This window comes from Pongo abelii, chromosome 7 (genome assembly GCF_028885655.2).
Source record: "Pongo abelii isolate AG06213 chromosome 7, NHGRI_mPonAbe1-v2.0_pri, whole genome shotgun sequence".
NCBI classification, from domain to species: Eukaryota; Metazoa; Chordata; class Mammalia; order Primates; family Hominidae; genus Pongo; species Pongo abelii.
In genome coordinates, this window is record NC_071992.2 from 139,083,964 (window position 1) to 139,096,696 (window position 12,733).

At 43.7% G+C, this 12,733-nt stretch overlaps 1 pseudogene; it reads left to right on the forward strand.

Moving 5' to 3' along the window:
* Positions 1 to 3,771: 3,771 nt before the first annotated feature.
* Positions 3,772 to 4,818, forward strand: LOC103891385 (cyclin-dependent kinase 5-like; annotated as a pseudogene).
* The last annotated feature ends 7,915 nt before the right edge of the window (positions 4,819 to 12,733 follow it).

The following is a 12,733-nucleotide window of genomic DNA, read 5'->3' on the forward strand; positions in this document are numbered from 1 at the left end:
CAAATATTATGCTTAATAATGAAAGACTGAAAGCTTTCCCTCTATGATTGAGAGCAAGGAAAGTGTCCGCTCTCACCACTCTTATTCAACATAGTGCTAGAAGTCGTAGCTAGTGCAAGAAGGCAATAAATGGTATATATTAATATATTGAAAAGAAAGAAATAATATTGTTCCTGCAGAAGACATGATTGTCTATACAAAAAAACCCCAAGGAATCTACCAAAAAAAATCCTAAAACTAATAAATGAGTTCAATAAAGTTGCAGGATACAAGATAAACATAGAATCAATTATATTTTTATATATTAATACTAGCAATGAGCAAATGGATACCAAAATAAAATATACAAATACTATTTACAATCACTCAAAACTAATACTTAGGTATAAAAATAGCAAAGCACGTAAGGACTTGTATGCTAGAAACTATACAATGCTAACGAAAAAAGTCAAAGAATATCTAAATAATGTAAAGACATATTGTATTTATGGATTAGAAGACTTAACCTAGTAAAAGTGTCAGTTGTCCCCAAATTGACATAGAGGTTAAATGCAGCTCCTATCTTAATCCCAGCAAGGATTGTTATAGACCTAGACTATATTATTCTAAAATGTATAGAGACAGACCAAAAAATAGACTATCTAAAATAATCTTGAAAAAGAAGAATAAAATGGGAGCAATCAGTTACAAGACTTATTCAGTTTCAAGACTTATTATATAGCTATGGTAATCCAATTGTATGGTACTGGTTTAGGGATACACACATAGAATAATGGAACAGAAAAGAGAATTCAGAAATAGACCCACACCTGTATCTCTAACTGATTTTTGACAAAAGTGCAAAATCAATTCAATGAAGAAAAAAGTTTTCTCAATAAATGTCTGGAGCAATTGGACATCCATAGGTGAAAAAGGAACGTCAATCTAAATCATACAAAAATTAACTCAAAATGGATCACAGACTTAAATATAAAACATAAAAACTATAACACTTTCAGAATGAAACATAAGAGAAAATCTTGGCCAGACTCGGTGGCTTATAACTGTAATTCCAGCACTTTGGGAGGCTGAGGTGGGTGGATCATGTGAGACCAAGAGTTGAAGACTTGCCTGGCCAACATGGCAAAACCCCATCTCTACTAAAAATACAAAAAGTAGCTGGACATCGTGGTGCATGCCTGTAGTCCCAGCTACTCAGGAGGCTGAGGCACGAGGTTGCAGTGAGCTAAAATTGTGCCACTGCACTCCAGCCTGGGGAACAGAGCAAGACTCTGTCTCAAAAAAAAAAAAAAAACCTAAAAAAAGAATGTATAAAAAGTAAGAAAATCTTTAGGATCTACGGTTTAGGATCTAGGGCTAGGCAAAGAGTTTTTCGACATGATACCAAAAGTATGATATGTAAAAGGAAACTATTCAAAATCAGACTTCACCAAAATTAAAAATCTTGCTCTGTGAAAGGGCATGTCAATAGTATGAAAAAGCAAGCTACAGAGTAGAGAAAATATTTGCAATCACTTGTTCAAGAAAGGACTAGTATCTGGAATAAATAAAGACTTCTCAAAACTCAACAGCATAAAAACAAATAATTCAATTAGATAACGGGCAGGAGACATTATTTTTCACTTTCAGAGAGACACAGATGGCAAATAAACACATGAAAAATGTTCAACATCATTAGCCATTAGGGAAATGCAAATTAAAACCAAAATGAGATATCACTACATACCTATCAGAAAGGCCAAAATAAAAAATATTTACAACAAAATGCAGGCAAGCTGGGTGACTCATACATTACTGGTGGAAAAGTAAAATGATACAACCACTCTGGAAAACAGTTTGGCAGTCGCTTGCAGAATTAAACATGCCCTTACCATGTGACCCGGCAATCACGCTCCTAGGCATTTATCCCAGATAAATGAAACCATAAGTTCATACGAAAACCTGTACACAAATGTTTATCACATCTTTATTTGTAATAAACCCCAAATGGAAATAATTCGATGTCCTTCAACACATAAATGGTCAAACTGTAATATACCCAAAACAGAGAACACTGCTAGGAATAAAAAGGAACAAATTAGTGAAATACGCAACAACCTGGATTTATCTCCAGAGAATAATCGGATTAAAAAAAACCCAGTCCTAAAAGGTCATACTATATAATTCCCATTTACATAAAATTAGTTCAACCATTGTGGAAGTCAGTGTGGTGATTCCTCAAGGATCTAGAACCAGAAATACCATTCGACCCAGCAATCCCATTACTGGGTATATACCCAAAGGATTATAAATCATTCTACTATGAAGACACATGCACATGTATGTTTATTGCAGCACTGTTCACAATAGCAAGGACTTGGAACCAACCCAAATGCCCATCAATGATAGACTGGATAAAGAAAATGTGGCGCATACACACCATGGAGTACTATGCAGCCATAAAAAAGGATGAGTTCGTGTCCTTTGCAGGGACATGGATGAAGCTGGAAACCATCATTCTCAGCAAACTAATACAGGAACAGAAAACCAAACACCACATGTTGTCACTCATAAGTCAGAGTTGAACAATGAGAACACATGGACACAGGGAAGGGAACATCACATACCAGGGCCCGTCAGGGGGTGAGGAGGTAGGGGAGGGAGAGCATTAGGACAAATACCTAATGTAAATGACGAGTAGATGGGTGCAGCAAACCATCATGGCACGTGTATACCTATGTAATAAACCTGCACATTCTGCACATATATCCCAGAACTTAAAGTAAATTTGAAAAAAAATAAAAGATGTCTGAAATGACAAAATTATAGGAATGGTGAACAGATTAATGGTTGCCAGTAGTTTTGAAGGGAACAGGGATGAAGAAGTAGGTGTGGCTATAAAAGGGCAACAAGAGGTATGCTCTGCTTGTGAATATGTCATTATCTCAAAATAAAAATCTTAATTAAAAACATAACTACAGGCCCAGCTCAGTGGCTCACGCCTGTAATTCCAGCATTTTGGGAGCCCGAGGCAGGCGGATCACGAGGTCAAAGGATGGAGACCATCCTGGCCAACATGGTGAAACTCCATCTCTACTAAAAATACAAAAACTAGCTGGGTGTGGTAGTGGGCGCCTGTAGTCCCAGCTACTCAGGAGGCTGAGGCAGGAGAATTGCTTGAACCCGGGAGGCAGATGTTGCAGTGAGCCAAGATCACACCACTGCACTCCATCCTGGTGACAGAGCAAGACTCCATCTCAAAAAAATAAAAAATAAAAACTACAAAAAACTCAAATTTCAAAGAAGCAAAAAAAAAATTTTTTTAAAGAATGCATCAAAAACCAATGAAATCCAAATAAAGCCTGTACTAGTCTTCACCAATGTCAACTTCCTCATTTTGAAAACTGTGCTGTGGCTATGTAAGATGTTATCGTTAAGGAAAACTGGGTGAAGGGTACATACGATCTCTGTGTACTATTTTTGCAGCTTCTTATGAGTCAAACTCTTTCAAAATGAAAAGTTGTCACTTAAAAAAAAACACATTTAAAATTAGCTGAGCGTGGTGGTGTACAGCTGTAGTCCCAACTACCCAGGAGGCTGAGGCAGGAGGATTGCTTGAGCCCAGGAGTTTGAGGCTGCAGGGAGCTATGATCATGCCACTACACTCCAGCCAGGACAACAGAGTGAGACCCTGTCTTTAAAGAAAAGAATAAATGAAATAAAAATTTAAAAACATTTAATATTCTTGAGTCTTAAAACCGAGAGCCCACAGGGGCCCCTGTGGCCACCGCAATGCAGAAATACGAGAAACTGGAGAAGATTGGGGAAGGCACCTACAGGACAGTGTTCAAGGCCAAAAACTGGGAGACTCATGAGATCGTGGCTCTGAAATGGGTGAGGCTGGATGACAATGATGAGGGTGTGCCGAGTTCCGCCCTCCGGGAGGTCTGCCTACTCAAGGAGCTGAAGCACAAGAACATCGTCAGGCTTCATGACGTCCTGCACAGCGACAAGAAGCTGACTTTGGTTTTCAAACTCTGTCAACAGCACCTGAAAAAGTATTTTGACAGTTGCAATGGTGACCTTGATCCTGAGATTGTAAAGTCACTCCTCTTCCAGCTGCTAAAAGGCCTGGGATTCTGTCACAGCAGCAATGTGCTACGCAGGGACCTGAAGCCCCAGAACCTGCTAATAAACAGGAACGAGGAGCTGAAATTGGCTGACTGTGGCCTGTCTCGAGCTTTTTGGATCCCCATCTGCTGTTACTGAGCTGGAGTGGTCACACTGTGGTACCGCCCACCAGATGTCTTCTTTGGGGCCAAGCCGTACTCCACATCCATTGACATGTGGTCAGCCGGCTGCATCTTTGCAGAGCTGGCCAATGCTGGACAGCCTCTTTTTCCAGGCAATGATGTCAACGACCAGTTGAAGAGGATTTTCCAGCTGCTAGGGACGCCCACCGAGGAGCAGTGGCCCTCCATGACCAAACTGCCAGACTATAAGCTGTACCCAATGTACCTGGCCACAACATCCCTGGTGAACGTCGTGCCTAAACTCAATGCCACAGGAAGGGACCTGCTGCAGAATCTTCTGAAGTGTAACCCCGTCCAAAGTATCTCAGCAGAAGAGGCCCTGCAGCAACCCTACTTCTCTGACTTCTGTCCACCCTGGGCCCTGGGACTCCTGGCCACCAGGCTGGGGCCTGGCCTATTTAAGCCCTATCTTAGGAGGGGTGGGACAATGGGGGTGCCCAGTGTGGTGAGCTCCAGCTGTGCTGGGCCCAGCCAGGATAGGATGCCTGAGCCCAAATTTCTCACTTCCTTTGTGGACTTTATTTAATTTCTTTCTTTCTTTCTTTTTTTTTTTTTTTTTTTTTTTTTTTTTTTTTTTTTTGAGACGGAGTCTTTCTCTGTTGCCCAGGCTGGAGTGCAGTGGTGCGATCTCAGCTCACTGCAAGCTCCGCCTCCCGGGTTCATGCCATTCTCCTGCCTTAGCCTCCCGAGTAGCTGGGACTACAGGCACCACACTCGGCTAATTTTTTGTATTTTTAATAGAGACGGGATTTCACCACATTAGCCAGGATGGTCTCGATCTCCCGACCTCGTGATCCACCCACCTCAGCCTCCCAAAGTGCTGGAATTACAGGCGTGAGCCACCATGCCCGGGCAACTTTATTTAATTTCATAAATTGGCTCCTTTCCCACACACACACACACGAAATTTAATATTCTTATTTTGTTACCTTTGATCAATTCTTAAAAGACCACAGGCAAATCCTTGTCCCAGTGCCATGTGGCCACTATGTAGATACACCCACTGCCCTGGGAAGCACACTTTCTGCTAAGTGCACATCACTTATCAATCAGAATCCTCAACTCACATGTGCAAGGCTTACCGCTTTCTTTACTTTCTATGATGCAACTTCATTTGTATGTTAAGGTCCTATTCAGCCAATGTCGTGAAAATGATCACAGAGAGTTCAACTCCTATTCCTTGCTCATTTCGCCAGGGAGATGGTTCATTCCAGGACACAGACAGAGCCTGATATCAACATGGGGGTGGGGAGTAGGGAGAGAGAGAAGGCAAGAACCCTCCTATGCTGAGTGTCATCTGTGCACCCTGCAATCTTGAGGATCCATCACCCCATCATTCCTCATCCACACCATTTGGATTAATGTCCTATGCCTGCTGTGAGAGATTACCACGAACATCGTGGTTGAAAATGACACAAATGTATGCTCTTACAGTTCCAGAGGTCAGAGGTCTAAAATGGGTCTCATGGGATGAAAATCAAGGTGTCCACAGGGCTGCTTCCTTTTGGGAAGCTCCAGAGGAGAGTCCATTGTCTTGCCTTTTCCTCTTTCTAGAGGCTGCCTACTTTAACAGGGTGTGATGGTGTGCGCCTGTGGTCCCAGCTACTCGGGAGGCTGAGATGGGAGGAACACTTGAGCCTAGGAGATGGAGGTTACAGCAAGCTGAGATCACACCACTTCACTCCAGCCTGGGTGACCGAGTGAGACCCTGTCTCAAAAAAAAAAAAAGTTTAAAGGCTGCCTACATGCCTCACTTGTGGCTGCACCACAGTGACCTCTTGCTTTCATGATCATGTCTTTTTCTCTAACTCTGACCTTTCGCCTCTCTCTTATAAAGAGCCTGGTGTTCATGTCAGAACCACCAGATAATCCAGGATAATCTTCCATCTCAAGATACTTAAGTTAATTATATCTGTGAAATCCCTTTGCCATGTAAGAGGACACATGCACAGGTTCCAGGGGCTAGGACGTGGACCTCTTTGGGGCCATTATTCTGGGTTTTTTTTTTTGTTTTTTTTTGAGATGGAATCTTGCTCTGTCACCCAGGCTGAAGTGCAATGGCATGATTTCAGCTCACTGCAACATTTGCCTCTTGGGTGCAAGCAATTCTCCTGCCTCAGCCTCCGGAGTAGCTGGGATTACAGGCATGTGCCACCACGCCTGGCTAATTTTTGTATTTTTAGTAGAGACAGGGTTTCACCATGTTGGCCAGGCTGGTCTCAAACTCCTGACCTCATGATCCGCCCACCTCGGCCTCCCAAAGTGCTGGGATTACAGGTGTGAGCCACTGTACCCAGCCTGGCGCCATTATTCTATGGACTATACCACCCTGGGCACTTGGGATCATACCACGTTCATCCCCCACACTGGTTACTCTTGCTGCATCACGCACCACCCCACAACTTAGGAGTGTGAGACAACCATTTTATTATGCACACTATTTTGTGGCTCAGGAATTCAGACAGGACACAATGGGAATGGCTTGTCTCTGCTCCAATGATGTCTAGGGCAACAGCTGGTAAGACCGGATCCCTGGGAGTGATTCAACAGCTGGAGGCTGGAATCATCTGGAGGGTTCATGGCTCCCTTGTCTGGTGGTGGATGCCAGCTGTTGGCTGGGACCTCACCTGGGGCTGCTGACTCGAGGCCTCTCCTAATGTGCTGAGGTCACCTTACAGCACAGCAGCCTCTAGGGAAACGGATTTCTTACACAGCGGCTCAAGTTTCCAAAACTCAAGTGTCCCAGCAGTCACAGCAGAAGCTGCATTGCCTTTCATAACCCAGCCTCAAAAATCACATAGAATCATTCATTTCTGCTGCACCCTATTGTTCAAAGCACTCACAAACCCAACCAGATTCAAGGACAGGGGAAATAGACCCTATGTCCTGATGGAAGGTGGTAAAGTCACTTTATGGAACAGCCAAGGGGAGGGAAGGCAGGATTTTCTCTACCTGCCTCACTAAGCAACAAGTTTTTCTCTGGTGTCTCTCTACCCACCCCCAGAACTCTACCTGGAAATGGCTCAGGTCTTCTGATCTGATCCCACAGTCCTTGGGGGTGGATGTTGCCACCTCCTTGGGGTTCATCCAGAGAGAAGGAATCTGTAGCACCCTCATTATTTTCCCTCCAATTCTCTCTCTTCTCCCAAACGAAGGCAACCATTCCAGGTGTGGGAGAGGCAGCAGTGAGGCTTCTCTTTTTTCTGTTCTCTCTAAAATTTATTGTCCATGTCCTAAGTTCTTTCCATCCCCCTAGGGATCCACATTTTTAAAACTAGAAAGCCAAGAGTTTGCTCAAAAATGCAATTTTTACCTCATTCCTTCTCTGAGGGGAAAAGCATCAAAAATTCTTATCTCTACTTGGATGGGGTGAAGAAGAAGGTCAAGGAGTACAAGGATGTGGATGGAGATGACACCATCACTAAACATTTCCAAAAATGTTGTCTTGCCACAGGTACAATTCCCACAACAGCTTGTGTCTTCTGTTGAGGTCTCCAAGAGACTCTCCCCTGAATAAATAATACCCATTTTCCCAATCCAGTATGCAGATAAAATAAGGAGTACATATGGGGCCCAATAAATCATCTATCTTCATCACCGTTAGTAGCCACGCCGAAGGAGGGGGTCATATGTCTGTACTATGGACTAAATGTTTGTGTCCCCTCAAAATGCATATGTTGAGGCCTTACTCCCCAATGTTTTGGTATTTGGAGATGGGATCTTTGGGAGGTAATTAGGATTAGATGAGGCTGTAAGGTTGGGGTCCTCATGATGGGATTAGTGACCTTATAAGAAAAGATACCAGAGAGCTAGAGAGCTTGCTTGCTTGCTTGCTCTGTTTCTGTCTGGCTTTTCTTCTCTCTCTCTCTCTCTCTCTTCATACACACAAAGTAGTCATGAGAGCACGTAGCAAGATGGCAGCTGCCTAAAAGTGTTGTTTAAGCTACCCAGCTGGGCATTTTTTATGGCAGCCTGAGCTGACTAATATCATCTGTTAGCCATGTGGGCTGCAAATACACAACCCAGAATGAGACTGGCATACCCACACAGGTGCAGGCAGTGCTGCTGGGAGTGCCCCAACCAATGCTAAGATGCAGAACAAAGGAGACTCAGGGTCTCAGGGGAGTGCCCCGGGGAGGAAGGGTGCAGCTGAGCCAGACGCTTCCAGAGTCAGAGAGAAGCAGAAACATCCTCTGGAGAAAACCCCTCCTCCTGGAAACCAGGAGTGAGGAAAGGCGTTCCCCTTAAATGTCATCTATAGCTGCTGAATGATGCATGTTTTCATTCACTTATTCATTCAGCAAACATTTACTCAGCATCTACCCTTTATCAATTGTTTACTTCTATGGAAAAAACACCTGCCAAAATCTTAGCAGCATAAAACAACACAAATTCACTATCTCACAATTTCTGTAGGTCGGAAATCTAGTCATGGCCTCACTGGATTCTCTGCTCAGGGTCTCACTGGACTGAAATCAAGGTGTCAGTCAGAGCTTCGCTTCTCATCTAGGTCTCAGGGTATTCTTTCAAGCTTGTTGGCTATTGGCAGAATTCCTTTCCTTGTGCTTGTAGGACTGAGGTCCCAAGTGTCTTGTTAACTGTCAGCCAGGTTCTGCTCTCAGCTTCTAGAAGTGGCTCTCAGGTCCATCTTAGCAACAGAAAACCTCCCTTGTGTAAAATCCCTCTCATTCTTTGAATGTCTCTGACTTTCCCTTCTGCCACCAGCCAGAGAAACCTATCTGCTTTTAAAGGACTCATATGATTAGATCAGGCCTATGCAGGTAATCTTCGTAATCTCCATATTTCAAGGGCAAGTGATTCGGCACTTTAACAACATCTGCAAAATCTTTTCACAGCAATGCCTACATCCGTGGTTGATTGAATAACCAGGGACTGGGAATCTTGGGGGCCATCTTTGAATTCTGCCTGCTATATATCCCATGTGAGACAAGAAACAAGGACACAGAGATGACTATGGCGAAATACTCATCCACAAGGAACTTATAGTAAAACGGATACAGCAAATACAGAGAAGTAACTAGATTATCGGGCAATAATTGCTAACTCAAGGTTAAGTGCAAGGTTCTGTAGGACTTCAGAGGAGGCAGGATTAACCCTTTGGGAGAGTACAGGAAGGCTTCCTAAAGAAAGTGACATTTGATCTGTGTCTTGAAGGACCAAGGAAGAGGGAAGCCATTCCAGGTACAGTGTGCACCATTTACAAAGATGGAAAAGATCATGGAAAATGTAGGGAGTGACAAGGAACCCAGTGATGCTAAATTGTAGAGAACAAGATTAGAAGGGGCGGAAGACTAGGCTGGAAATGCTGATTTGGACAAGTTTATGCAAGATCACTCCTGCCACCCCAAAGAAGTAGAAAGCAATAAAAGACTGTAAGCAAGGAGGTGACCAAGCAAGATATGTGTTTTGGTGACAGCATGGATAGTAGACATAGAAATTGGAGCCAGGGAAATGAGTTAGTTGGTGTTTACAGAATTGCAAGTTCCTTGAACTGTCTTAAGTGAGGCTGCTATAGAACAAATAACCAGAGACTGGGTGGCTTAAACAAGAGAAATTTATTTCTCACAGTTTTGGAGGCTTGCAAGTCTGAGATCAGGGTGCCAGCATGATCAGGTTTGGGTGACAGCTCCCTTCCTGGCCATCTTCTTGCTGTGTCCTCACTTAGACGGAAGCAGGGAGAGAGAAAGTGAGCTCTCCGGTGTATCCCTTTAGAAGGGCACCAATCCCGTTAAAATGGGAAAAGTTCCCTTGTCCCCCTTGCAGGGCATGCAATGAGGGTGTGGTTCGCTTCTTTAGTGCCCCGCTACCCAAACTTCTACAGGAGTGTACAGACGGGCAGGCCGTGAGGCTTTGACCCCACAGCAGTGCCTAGGGATGAATGTTTGTAGTTCCCGAAGCCCCAGTGGGTGTGTGTTACACGGTGCTCTTTTAGTTTAGCTGTCTATAGGCGGTTTGTGTTAACGAGCTCAATTAGACCCCCTTCCTTATCACAAGGACAGAGGGATTTCTGTATTCCGGGGTTTCTTGCCTTGGTGTCCCAGAAGAATCTGATCACACGTGGGCTTGGAGAATGACTGCAAGGTTTTATTGAGTGTAAGTAGCTCTCAGCAGATGGGGGAGCCAGAAGGGAGATGGTTTTCCCCTGGAGTCAGGCTGCTTAGCAGCCCAAATCTTCTCCAACTGCCCCTCTCGTCTGGCTGCCTGTGTCTACCTGCTAGAGTCTCGGGTTTTTATAGGACCAGGATGAGGGTGTGGCGGGCCAGGGTGGTCTTGGAAAATGCAACGTTTAGACGCAAAAGCAAGAGTGCCTGTCCTCACCTAGGTCTGTAGGGGTGGAGCCCTGGCCAGGGACCCGCCTTTCTCTACCCAGCACTCCAGTATCACCATCATGAAGGCCCCACCTTCATGATCTAATCTCCTCCCAAAGGCCCCGCCCACTTCCTAATATGATCACATTGAGGATTAGGATTTCAACATATGAATTGGGAGGCAAGAGAGCACAACCATTCAGCCCTTCAACCCGTGGCACTGATTCTTATGCTCTCAGAGGGAGCAACATTGTAATAGATTCATACATGAAGAACTGTGATAGGCAGCCAGGTGTCAGCAGTGTGAAACATGTACCGCTTAAGTAGCATGTGTGGCCATGAGATGCTTTTAAATGATGTGCAGGTACAGCACAAAATAGCTCTGACTCAGAGAAAGTTACAACTTTCAATTCTCTTCCCATCCTTTTAATTAGCTCAAGAAAAAATTCTCAGTTTGGTGCTACCCTGTCTCTAATAACTTTCTAACACCTTTCCCCTCCGTCTCTACCTTCTGCAGATAAGAGTATCTAGCTGGCTCAATAGTGCTGTTTTTTTTTTCCCCATGATTATTTTCACTGTTACCTTTCATTGGTTCATTTGAAAATTCAATATTGGATTTTCTTGTTTCTATTGTGACAAAAGGCTTCTTTAGTATTAGTATGAAATAAGTGCATTTAAGTTTTAAAAATGTGAATCAATGTAAATAAAATGTTTTCTTTTTTTTTTTTTTTTTTTGAGACAGAGTCTAGCTTTGTCACCAGGCTGGAAGTGGTACAATCTCGGCTCACTGTAACCTCTGCCTCCCCGGTTCAAGCGATTCTCCTGCCTCAGCCTCCTGAGTAGCTGGGATTACAGGCACTCACCACCACACCTGGCTAATTTTTTGTGTGTTTTTTAGTAGAGATGGGGATTCACCATGTTGGCCAGGCTGGTCTCAAACTCCTGACCTCAAATGATCCACCTGCCTCAGCCTCCCAAAGTGCTGGGATTACAGGTGTGAGCCACGACCCTGGCCGAATAAAATGTTAAATTAAAAATACTATAGGTAGTTCCTTTGCTACTGGGACAAAATTGGTGAAGGTGGTTTGCACATGAGTTAATTTGCAAGTCACAAGTATAGTGGGAAGCAGGCAGGATTTCTAATCAATTAAATGTGGACTCAATACCTGCTTCTAACTTATCAGCTGTATGGCCCATGGATAATTCATAAACTTCTATAAACTCCTGTTTCCTCCTACAAATTAAGGAGACAATATACTATTCAGAAGGTTGTTTAAAAGATTAAATGACATAAAGTATAAGAAGCACCTCCCAGGCAGCCATGTACATAGCAGGCACTTGCACTCCCTATCACAGTGTATATCCTTAAATAATGGAAACCTCTGTTTTTGGCAACACCAAACAGGAACTTAACTCCAGTACCTACCGAGTATCTATGCTTGATAAATGAGTTCTTATTTGCTTAGGATCTGGGACCTGTGGCGGGGGATCCTTCATGAGCAACAACTAAAATCAAAAGCTTTGATTTGGAGAGTGGGCCAGCTCAGGCATCATGGACCAAGAGGCCTCTCTACCCCCTTGTCCTGGCCTCCAATATTTCACAATGCTACCTGTACCCTGCAGAGCTCAGGGGGAAGTAGATCTGGAATATTCAGATATATGTGCAAATAAAGACACAGATAATAACTCCCATTTTATTTATTTATCACTGTGTAATAAACCACCCCAAAAGTTAATAATGTTAAACAACTACAGTCTTATGATCATCTCATTATTCTGTGGGTTGACTAGGTGGAGCTGGATGGTTTTCCTCTACATAATGTCAGGTGAGACTAGAGTCAAGTGGGAGATCAATTAGGCTGGAGCATCCAAGATGGCTAAAGTCTGTGTGTTAACCAGGATCTCAGGTGGAGCTATTGTCCCTATCACCTTTGTTTTCGCTCCATGTGGCCTCTCCATGAAACTTCGACTTCTCACAGCATGGCAGCAGGACCCTAAAAGGAAGGAAACAGAAACTGCCAGTCTCTTAAGACTTGGATTTAGATGTCTCAGAATATCACTTTCATTGCATCCAAAGCAATCACAGGACTAGTCCAGATTCCAAGGGAGGTG